The sequence below is a fragment of the Poecilia reticulata genome, chromosome 8 (genome assembly GCF_904066995.2).
Source record: "Poecilia reticulata chromosome 8, P_reticulata-male-v2, whole genome shotgun sequence".
Classification (NCBI taxonomy): Eukaryota; Metazoa; Chordata; class Actinopteri; order Cyprinodontiformes; family Poeciliidae; genus Poecilia; species Poecilia reticulata.
This window is the reverse complement of record NC_088837.1, coordinates 17,224,484-17,233,945: the sequence shown is the minus strand read 5'-3', so window position 1 is coordinate 17,233,945 and position 9,462 is coordinate 17,224,484.

Here is a 9,462-nt window from a genome sequence, read left to right as displayed (position 1 = left end):
ATTCCACCATCTCCCGCTTAATTTGGCCGGATTTCAGCTGGGGCAATGCTTCAGCCCTCAAGTCTAAGGTGGCGTCACTCTTATCTCGCTCCCTCCTCCATGACTAAAGCTGGCTTTACTCACAGTTTGAAATGAGGTTAAATATTTAATTCAGTTCCACATAATCTAATATTACTCGGTACTCATAACTGCTCAAAAGTTGACTTCATTATGAAAGAATGAACAAAATAAAACTGCTTTTTTATTTACCTAATGGTTGACTTAATCCCCCCCCACATTGGTCCCACCATATAATAATTTAGAATGAGAATGTTATGATCCAGGTTGTGGAGGAAGTTAGAGAATCTAAATGCAGGACAGTAAAGCAGGAAAGAGTTATGATCAGAAGAGCTTTTTTAATAGACCGAAAATGCAGAAGAGTCAGAATAAAGAGACTTAATGTAAATGCTACACAACTTAAGCAGCGTTAACAGAAGGTGTACTTTCTTTTACAATGACAATAGAAAGATTCATGTTCTCTATTGTTTAGGGTTTGCTGCTCAGCTTATGTTGGAAGTTTTGTCCTATGGATGCAGAAGATTCTTTCTTTGTGTATTTGTTTGATTGGACTGAACTGAAATGTTAACTTTATTGACAGTCCTTGCAAATCGATTTTTTGAAAGCAACACATAGAGAAATTAGTCTTGGACAAAGTCCAGTTATTATGGTGGTCATCACACTTTATTCAAATTATTATCCATTATCAAGTCTTAAAGTTGTTGTCTATTTTTCCCATGAAACAAGACCTAGTTATCTTATTTGGTTTCATTTATAAAGCAGATTAATCTTTAAGTTTTACTTAGTAAATAAGAAAAACCTATTTCATGGTCAGATGTGTAATTATTACAAAATAACTGCATATTTATAAATTGCTATATATGCCTCCAGAAGTAGATGAAAAGTGAAAAATTTGATGCTATTGTTGCTTTTTTTTCTCTTGAAGAATGACCAAAGCAGAAAAATCAGAATCTTTACTGACTAAAATATCAAATATGTTTCCTTCCTCACATGTTCATCTTCATCACTAATAGAAAATATGTATTTTACATGAATGTTTTGCAGTTACCTTCTTTGGCACAACAGACTTGCAGGCGTTACGACACAATGAAGAGCAACTGTGCTGTGTGGTGGAAAAGTTACAGCTATAATTGTAATGTGGGGTCAATGTATGTGAAACCTTTTACTTAATTATGTAAATAGATGGCAGCTGTAAGTTTATGCTCATACTGAAGCCATTTAAAGGACAAGAGATCTCTCTAATCAATTAGATGACTAAGTTTAATAAAGTTTTTTCTACTTATTCGATACAATAATTTACTTAAACCTGGTTTGGAGTGAATTTTGTGAAATTTCACCACAATGCTGATCTAAAAGTTCCTGTTTAATTGCTCATTTTCTGTATTGTTGTGTTGCCACTGCGTATTTGTCTGACTTAACTCTGGAAGTGCCTGCACTCATGGGCTATGCCATCCTCATTTTCTTTTTTTGTTTTGTTTTGCCGTGGTGTTTGCTGTACTTCTCGAGTGTTGTCGCAGCTGGTGGTCTCACAGCTTGCCTGTGGGGTATAAATCTGTTCTCCTGTTCCAGGATCCAGTTAACATGACTGACCTGCGTCTCTGCTGGCTCTGTGCTCTTAAAATTTCTGTCTGGATCTGTCTGATTTCGTTTTATCTCCAGGAGCTCGACAGGAGAACCATTGTTGTGGCTTCAGCCTAATTTAATTCGGCTGAATCAGAACCGTATTTTTATTTTATTTTTTGTCTTTCCAATTGTGCCGATCTGTAACTACCGGCATGTGAGAGGAGTTCTTGCACCTTGTTGACAAGTTGAATTTGATTATCACATTAGCACGTTTTGTGATGAAATAAAACTAATCAAATGGGTGTTATAAGAATAATTAACATCTGACTTACTAAAGTAATTAGTATAAAGAAATGCAAGCTCTGTCTGCTTACCAGGCTATAATTAGCTATGTGAGGGGCAAACATGATGAAGTGGAGCTGCAGAGGGCAATCATTAATATTAGATGTTTGTTACCTTTTCAAAAAAAACAAAGATTTAATAGCATTAAAATGTCGAATGGAAATAAATAAATTAGACTTCATAACTATCACTGCTCCCAGTAAAGTCAATAAATGTTTACATTCCTCCAGTTATTTGCTCAGTTTTTCTATTTCTTGTAAATAGCCTGTTGATGTTTTTATGCAGAAATATTTATGCACATTTTGTAATTTTTTTTAAATTCCCTTAGTTGCCCATTTCTTTTAATCTGAGTATGCAATTTTTAATCTATGCACATAATTTGTTTTTCCTCCTTATGGCCTAAATTTGCTCTTTATTTTTATATTCTGTTTTTATACTTGTACTACATTTATACTACGTGTGAGTCTGCATTCTTTAGCTTCCCTTTCACTTTGCTGCTGGCTCACTGAAGTTTCCTCACCGAGGGGGAATAAAAGTTATTTCTGTTCTACTCTATTTTAAATTAAGCTCTCTGCAAACAACGTAACTCACATTATGAATTTCCTCCAAAGTCAAAATGGATAAAATTACTTTGAGTTGTGTATCTGAAAGAAAATGGAGCTAAGTCGCACAGTTAATTTCAGTTGCAGTAATTCTATTACAGAAAGTGTAAAGTGTTAAATATCCTCTGCAGCCAAAAGTCTTTGATTTTTTCTGAATGTCTTCATTGCTCTAAAGATAGGAATGCTTGATGTCATCAACCCTCCAACATCTAAGCAAAGTCATTGAATCAATGGAGGTCATCTCTCCATGCTCTACCATAGATAACTCTTTTTGTAATATCGCAAACTGAATTTGACTGGATTATAAGATTAAAGTCACACTGTCCAATATTTCATTCTATCTTTGATTTGGACATGCTTTCCCTGCGGTATTATTTGATAAACTTCTGCAATGTCACAAGATTTATTTCCACCCAGCCTTGCATTATTCTTTTTTTTTTTTTTCTCCAAGATCCAGGATTAAGAACTAGGATTAAATAGAAGTATACGGAAATGAATTTGAATAGTGGACTTCAATGCACTTCACACTACATTTAGTCATTCCCCCGTTCATGTACGCTGATGCTGGTAAGCTACATGGTAGCCACAGTTGCCCTGGCGCATTGTGACAGAACCGACACCACTGGACCAACCAGAAAGAGCGGTGTTCATCCTGGTTACAGGACAAACAATGAATTTTTGTAGATAAGATGGATTTGTTCATTTTAAATAATGACCTGAGAGAGATATATAGACACCCTTCTGTCAAATTTTAATCCGAGTTTGATGGATTAAACGTTATCAAAGCCCGCCCCCTTTAATTAGCATTAACTCCTCCCGAACTCTTTGAATTAAACAATAGGAATCATATACTTGTAAGTGAATAAATAAATATGCTATATTCTAAACCATGTTGAATTAGATTAGGAATAATGTAACTATCTCCGGTTTTAAACAGATTGTCATGCTGCGTGTGCGTGCGTGTGTATCTGTCATTAAAGAATGGGGCAGGAGAGCCTTGCTGCATGTGTGTGCGTGCGTGTGTGTCCTCAAGCATGAGAAACCCACAGGATATGTCAGACATTCCTTCTGACAATAGCTTACAGTGCATTATTTGGTGTTAGACAACAGACTTATAGCCAGGTATGAGGGATACCTATGAAGGAAAACAACAGTTTAACTGTTTTACTGCAAATATTTAGCTTACAGTGCGTTATTTGGTGTTGTTGAACAACAGACTTATAGCATGGTAAGAGGGACTGACCTCTGTCCAGCACAGCAAAGTATTTGTGTGTGTGCGTGTGTGGGTGTGTGTGTGTGTGTGTGTGTCCCCCTGCATAAGAGTGGGTAGGAACCTCTGAATGAAAACAACAGTTTAACTGTTTTACTGTAAATATTTAAGGTAGCACGACTAGTTAGTGCTGACTGAGTTTGTAATTTCCTTCATCCGTTCCGAAAACAGTCACTTAAATTTTAAACTCTATAGATACCTTTCTGTAAAACCTGCTAGTGTGATACATTTCAGTAAAAGTTCTTCATCTGTAATTGTATTTCTTAAAGATACGTGGCAAGTAGTAAACAGGCCTACATGAGGCTACTCAAATTTAACTTTTAGTTTTCTGCAGTGAAAGTGAAAGACAAACTCTAACATCACTGCCTTTCCAGGATTTGTCCTCGCATCATTGTGAATTCTACTTTGCTTCAGTCTTTTTCCTGCTGTTGAATCAACACTGATCTTCTCAGTGCTTCATGCTTTCTCCAAAATAGTAAAGGTTGGTTGAAACTTATAGATTTGTTTTTTCTTCAACACTTGCTAGTGTGATACATTTCAGTAAAAGTTCCTCATCTGTAAATTTATTTCTTAAGAATATGTGACAGGGACTAAACAGGCCCACGTAAGGCTACTGCTATTTATCTTTCAGTTTTCCCCAAAGCTTAAAGTTTTTACACTGCACCACCACGCTTCAAGAGTTGCTCCAACATTTTGTTACCTTTCAAATTACGTACAGCTTTTGTCTCTGACTTATACGTTGTTTGTTTTTTGACACTAATGATTCTTTCCTTCCATTTGTTATCTTACATGCTTAAGTGTGTTCACTAACAAAATATAGTAGTTGTATTTGTTTGTGTAGTTGTTAAGGTTTCATTACTAAAAACTTATAAATGATCAGTGTCAACCATCAGGCTGTATTAAAATATTTAGTACAATTTCTATTTATTTAGATTTGATGTTTTGATGTGAGCACTTAGATTTCTATCAATTTATTGAATGATGCTCTATGTAAATATTTATCAAACTGAATGATCATTCAGGTTTTATATAGTTTTTGCTTTCCTTTCAATTTTTGTTGCACAAATTCAAATATATGCTGGCTATCGACCAACAATTCAATCAGTGAATCTTAGTTTTTTTTCTCAAGTAACCCCTCTCACAGAGACTTACTTACATCTTCTGACACTTGGTCCTACTTATAATAACATTGACTTGCTATTGCTACACTTTACCTAATAATAAAACATGCTCACTACACAACCAGGCTCTGAGAGTTGGTCACAATGTGGTAAATTGCTTTGTTACCTTTAAAAGTATCTACAGCTTTGGATGCTGTCTGTTCACTAATGTTCACTAACAGACAGTAACTGATAAGTAACTGTAACTAATAAGCTTATAAATGATCAATGTGAAGCATCAGTATGTGTTCAAGAAGATCATATCAGTCAGACTTCGTAAAATATGATACTCAAAGGAATCAAAATTATAGTTCGCAGAAAGGTAATGTATCCTTTTTAGGGAGCTTCGACTGTATGAAAGGAATGATTGAAATATACTATGAAAATATTCTATTTGCAGAATCCTGATAATAAAACTTCAATTGTGAACTGAATAATTAGATTGCAATTAGACACAAAAGAATTGACTGTTAATTAGTAATCATACTATGGAAATGACTAGCAAGATCTGAACAAACAAGAAACTTGACTACCTCAAGAGATTTCACTCGTAATGAACCGTCTGACTTTCTTTAGCCGACTAAATTTAATCTTACCAAATTTTTGCCGTAGAACAAACAGGTACTGAGTTTGAAGCGCGGGTCAGATGCCTCCAGCCGTCTGCTAAAGCTAGACTCCGGCCTTCCTCACTGTAAAATAAAACATTCTGCTTAATAAAAGAGTTCAAGTGAACATCACTTAATTCTCATCAACTTGTTGTTTGTACTCATCTTAAACAAGCGGCAGGAACTTTTGGATTTTAAAAAGAAAAAAAAGATGCTTTACAAGTTTATCTATTTAAGTGGAGTCTGCAACAACTAGAATAAAATAAAAAGTGAACTATTTGAATGTGGTGAGAATTTTGGGTGGTAAATGTTTAACATTTTAACATACACAGACATTACTCCATTTCTACTCAAGCAAACCGAGAGGTTTTGAACAGTACAACTATGTCATGTAATGACATGTAGTAAATATATTGCTGCTGCTGTAAGCAGAAAGTAAAATAAATTTTGCATTGAATAATATTTTGGATGAGTTTAAAAATATTGTTTGCCAAAATCACACAATGTAACTACACTTGTCTTTTACATGTTGCAGTAATTGAATCTTTTGAGACAATTGGTTTGCATAAATTTAAGTAACTACAACCTATTTTCTTGCTCCACATACTTGACTAGCAATGTTCCAGTTAGCTTCCCAGTCTGAACTTCTGGACAATGTCTTGATTCAGTCAAATCTTCTATCCTGTATCTCCTGTACTCTGATATTCTACAGAATTCTTTCTGTGAAAGCTTTGCTTGCTGGTCTTCTTCATGCTTTGAATGCAGTATCTGGTTTCTCTTACTTTAAACCGCCCAACTTGGCATGTTAGCCTTTCGATTGGCATGTTAGCCTTTCGATTCCCTCCAAGTGAGGCGGTGCTTCACAAAGCAAGCTGTTTGTCAAACTGTTGATCTCCCTCAGAAGACATGGCGCCTGAGTTTTAGACACTAGTTGACAGCTCATCCAGCTTTTTACTAAATGGCAGTCCTAAAAGTATGTATCTTTAAACTATGAATAAATACATACAATTTTATAATTATTCGATCCAGCGGTTATAGAAGTTTGATAATGCAATTCAGGGATTGTTGTTTCTTAATGTCAGTGTTTCTGCTACTGGAGTGAGATAGTGAGAAAACAAGGAATAGGGTTAAAAGAGGATTTAGAAATAAAAATACAAAGATGATAGTTGTATTTACTGGGAGAAAGACTATGACTAGTTATCAGGACAGAATGAGACCCGTAAAACTGTGGGGTCCATACAGCCATCTGCAGTCACCTGCTCCAACAATTTATTACCCTTTAGGAAATGTTTGGACACAAGGAGCAGGAACATCACAACATCAGATGTATTTTTCATCCGTATATCAGTGATTTAAAACTATTTTTAATTTTTGATACCATACGACAGAAAGCAAAGTTGTACATGAATGTAAAAGTCAATTATTTTCTTCATCGATAGAAAAGTGTAACATGTTTATTATGAGTAGGATTAACTGAGCTGAAGGAAAACAAAGGAGAAATAAATATTCATTGATACAGAACCGAATCAGGAAATATGAACTTATAAACTATTGAAACCTTCAAGAATCTTATGTTGTGTACGATATTTAAGAAAATAATACTGAAACCGCACTCATGAATTTCTTTATTTGACTGTTATATCTAAAATATGTTACTTTTTGAGCCTCCGACTCTGAAGCGATGGAGGAAATTTACGTCAACATGGAGCCTGTTAGACAAACTCCATCTAATCACACAGGTAAGAAAAACGTTACAGATAAATCTAGCATGTACTGCATTACATTTTGCTAAGGTTCAGGTTTTTCTTAAGGTTCAAGCAGCTCCAAAGAGAGGCTTTGGGAATCCTGAATGTTTTACTTTTGGCCAAACTCATCGCCATCAGTGTACGCAGTGAGTCTTGTTCTAGTCATCTTAAAGATGAGTAATTTTTATGTTTCTGTAATAAAAAATGTCATCGGCTCTTCTGAAATCAAACTGACCAAATAGCAACGGTTTGGAAAGCATAAAGCTTGGTGACTCAAAGTGTTGCAGAGGTGAATCATTACACTGTTACATGAGTTTGATTCATTTTCAACAATGGATGCATTTTCAGCCATTTATGTCTTTAATATCTCCTCTTTTTCACACTATCTACCCAACAATTTATTGTTTAGTGTTACCTCAGTTTAAATTCTACAACCATAACCAAAATCATGAAACTATTTTATAAGTCTTAAGTGAAACTACGATGCGACTTCTATTTTTGCAAACATGCTTGTTGATTTTTTTTTTCCAGCTCATGACATGACAGCAGATTTTTCTGACATTAGTAACTTTCTGACTGAGCAGAACAGCGACAACAAGTTTCCCCCCACAAACGCTAACTTTACTGAAACGACTCCACGAGCTGAAGACACTTTAAGGTTTGTCAAAACCTTAAAGTGTTCTTTGTTGGATAATTATTGTAGCTTGATGTAGTAGTAGTAATATCATGTAGTGCGATAGTGACAGAGATACTTGATATTTATCATTTATATGGAGGACCAAAACTGACATAATAAAAATTATATATATATAATTTTATATATATATATATATATATATATATATATATATATATATATATATATATATATATATATATATATATATATATATATATATATATATATATATATATATATATATATATATATATAAACAGGATGGCGTTCAGGAACCAGCCATGCCACCAGCTGTGCAGCCTGATATATACTGTATATATATATTTTTATTTTATTTTATTTTTATTATGTCAGTTTTGGTCCTCCATATAAATATAAATATATAAATAAAATAATAAATATATAAAGAATAATATATTTATCCAAATATGTATTTATGCTTTTATTTTTTAGCAAAAAAAAAAAAAATATATATATATATACACACACACACAACATAATAATAAAAGATAAATATATAAATAAAATAAATAAAAAATAAAGATATAAATAAAAGAGATATATATATATATATATATATCCGACTGCGGCGGATGGAGGCGGCTGAAGACTGCCGCGGAAGACTTCTCGCGGCAGTCTTCCGCCGCCGCGAGAAGACTGCGGCGGATGGAGGCGGCAGACCTCCATCCGCCGCAGTCTTCTCGCCTCCTGCCGCCGCAGTCTTCTCGCCTCCGTCCGCTGCCTCCATCCGCCGCAGTCTTCTCACCTCCTGCCGCCGCAGTCTTCTCGCCTCCGTCCGCCGCCTCCATCCGCCGCAGTCTTCTCGCCTCCTGCCGCCGCAGTCTTCTCGCCTCCGTCCGCCGCAGTCTTCTCGCCTCCTGCCGCCGCAGTCTTCTCGCCTCCGTCCGCCGCCTCCATCCACCGCAGTCTTCTCGCCTCCGTCCGCCGCCTCCATCCACCGCAGTCTTCTCGCCTCTGTCCGCCGCCTCCGGTCGCTGTTCACCTGTGCTGCCTGAATTTTGTGTTTTTGTCATGGGTCCACTATGTCAACCTCATGACCTACAAACCGCAATTTATGATGACCTGTCCAAGTCATTCTCCATGGGCTCTGGGAACTTCCTCTACACTCGAGTTTCTCCCTTAACGACCACCCGAGCTGCATGCTAGTTGGACTGCCAGTATCCATCAGCTGTTTCCAAGGTGTCAGTCCAAAAAGACCTGATAGTTCTCTATCTTTGGTTTGAGAGCATATCTCCCTTCTGGTGCCTACGAGCTGATTTTAGGGTTGTCCCCAAAACAGGCACAGAAAATCTTGTGGCCACATCTCCGATAAGCCGCATTGACAATGGGGCGATGTTCTATCCACTTTCTCCAAAATGTGTTCAAGTTCTTCCAGAGGTGAAATTTGAAGCTCTGTTTCACAGATGACTCTGCCAGGA